The following is a 2,337-nucleotide window of genomic DNA, read 5'->3' as shown; positions in this document are numbered from 1 at the left end:
AAAAAGTAAAGAAGCTGCAAAGGTTAAAATAAAATAGGAATTTTCTGAGGTTAGCTAGCAGTAATAGCTTTTATTCTAAGGATAGCTGCTAAAATCTGACCTTCCATTCTGAAGACTTTGGGGGAGATAATTCTCCACAGGTCTCTCTTGTTTCTACATGTGTTGTGAGGAAGGCCTAGCTGTTCTTTTTTCTAAACTATCTTTTCAAGAATGTTTGTTTACCGAGCATCCTTGAAAGATAGAGATAGGGTCTCCCTGCAGAGCAAAAGAACAAGCATGATTAAATGCCTGTTATAAAAGAACTGGACTCCGTAACCTCTGGGTTCCTGTCTAATAATACAATCCACAGCAGTTTATATGTCATCTGATACCTCTTCAAGCCATCCTGTGAAAATGGAGGCTTAGGGAACCTATGCAAAATGCTGATATTCTGGTTACTCCTATTGCTATTACATTTTTTCTGTCTTTAATCCAAGAGTCTCAAGTCTTGTACCAGAATCTTGGTACAAGATTGAAACTTGATTGCTTGAAAGTTGGCTAAAAGCAGGATAAACATCTCAGGCCCTTCACAGTTCTTAAGAAAGGAAGAAAACACACACACAAAGCCTAGGGGGTACTGGTGTGGAAAGTGCGAGACTCCAAAGGATTACAGTCTATTAGAAAGAAACCCATAGTGTAGAAGGGATATCAAGGAAACTAGATACTAGATGAAGACAGAAAAATCACCCATAAGAAATCATACATAAGGACTCCCTCACCTGGGTTTCCAGACCAATTTTACTACTTATGTGGTATAAAAAATGAGATTCCCAGTGGCTCATGATAAAGAATCCACCTGCAATGCAGGAGACAAAGGAGACATTTATATTCTTTAAATATAAAGAAATATGAAAATGAGAGCCCAGAGAAGGAAAACGTAAAAGAAAATTCAGAAGAAAATGGAGGATAACATGAAAAAAATCTAATATGAATTTAACTTCCAGAAAGATAACATAGAATGGGGAAGAAACAACTTTTAAAGAAACAATAGCTGAGAAGTTCCAAAAACTGTTGAATGTTACCAATTTTAGGGCTCAAAAGACCCAACAAATCACAAACAAGAAAAATAAAAAGAAATATGCTCCTATACACATAATAGCAATAATTAGTAGAAAAGACCAAAAAATTTCTTCAATTAAGCCAGAGTGAAAAGAACATATTATTTAAAAGTGAATAACAATTAAACCAATAGCTCTTTCTTCTCAATAGCTGCAAAATCACCAGTGAAATGATTTATCCAGTGTGCTAAAATTACTCTCATCTAGAATTCTATACCCAATAAAATAAATTATCTTTTTATAACAACATCAACAAAAAAAGGCTTTTCTCAGATTTACCAAAAACAAAACCAGATTTGTTACCTTTTGCCATTTGAATTTCACTAAATAAAATTCTAAATTATCACTATAAGCAGAAAGAAAATGGTGAAAGGTGTGAGACATGACAGAATGGTGAGAAAAGATATTGTTAAATAGGTGGGTGTTTCTAAATCAATGGTTCTTAACCAAGAGCAATCCTGCCCACTGCTAGGGGATATTTTTTTATTTGCTTCATTAATTTTTAATAAAAGAACAATTTTAAGTACATTTTAAATTTCTATTGCCAAAAAACAGAAAAAAATTTCATTGTCCACCATTCCCACTCCACTCTTCATTATTATGAATTTGATATTTGTTCTATCAGTTCTTATTTTATATTTCCATATATATATGTGCATCAATGAATGAAATACAATTTGTAGTGCTTTCAAAAATTTTATATAAGAGGAATAGTATTCAATCACTCTGCTACTGGCTTTTGTGTATGATTTTTTGTTTTCTTTTTTTTATTTTAAATTTATTTATTTTTTAATAGATGGATAATTGTTTTACAGTATTGTGTTGGTTTCTGCCAAATATCAACATGAATCAGCCAAAAGATATGGAATGCTTCACAAATTTGCATGTCATCCACGTGCAGAGGCCATGCTAATTTTCTCTGTATTGTTCCAATTTTAGTATATGTGCTGCCGAAATGAGCACCAGCAGGGAATATTTGACAATGTTTGAAGACGTTTTTGTCTGAGACAACTAGGGAAGGTAATGATGCTACCGGCATCCAGTGTATAGAGACCAGCATGACACTGAGCGCATGCGTGTGTGCTCAATCATGTCTGACTCTTTGCAACCCCGTGGACTGTAAGGCTGCCAGGTTCCTCTGTTCATGGGATTTCCAGGCAAGAATACTGGAATGGGTTGCCATTCCCTTCTCCAGGTGATCTTCCCAACACAGGGATAGAACCTGCATCTCCTGAGACTC

At 34.7% G+C, this 2,337-nt stretch overlaps 1 non-coding gene across 1 annotated transcript; it reads right to left on the bottom strand.

Annotated features, from left to right (window-relative positions):
* Window positions 1-1,953: 1,953 nt before the first annotated feature.
* Window positions 1,954-2,060, bottom strand: LOC120853821. The gene has a single exon (XR_005718873.1). It is a non-coding gene; the product is annotated as a U6 spliceosomal RNA (small nuclear RNA).
* Between the last annotated feature and the right edge of the window lie 277 nt (window positions 2,061-2,337).

The sequence above is a fragment of the Oryx dammah genome, unplaced genomic scaffold (assembly GCF_014754425.2).
Source record: "Oryx dammah isolate SB20612 unplaced genomic scaffold, SCBI_Odam_1.1 HiC_scaffold_26, whole genome shotgun sequence".
NCBI lineage: Eukaryota > Metazoa > Chordata > Mammalia > Artiodactyla > Bovidae > Oryx > Oryx dammah.
This window is presented reverse-complemented; position numbering and strand designations above follow the sequence as displayed.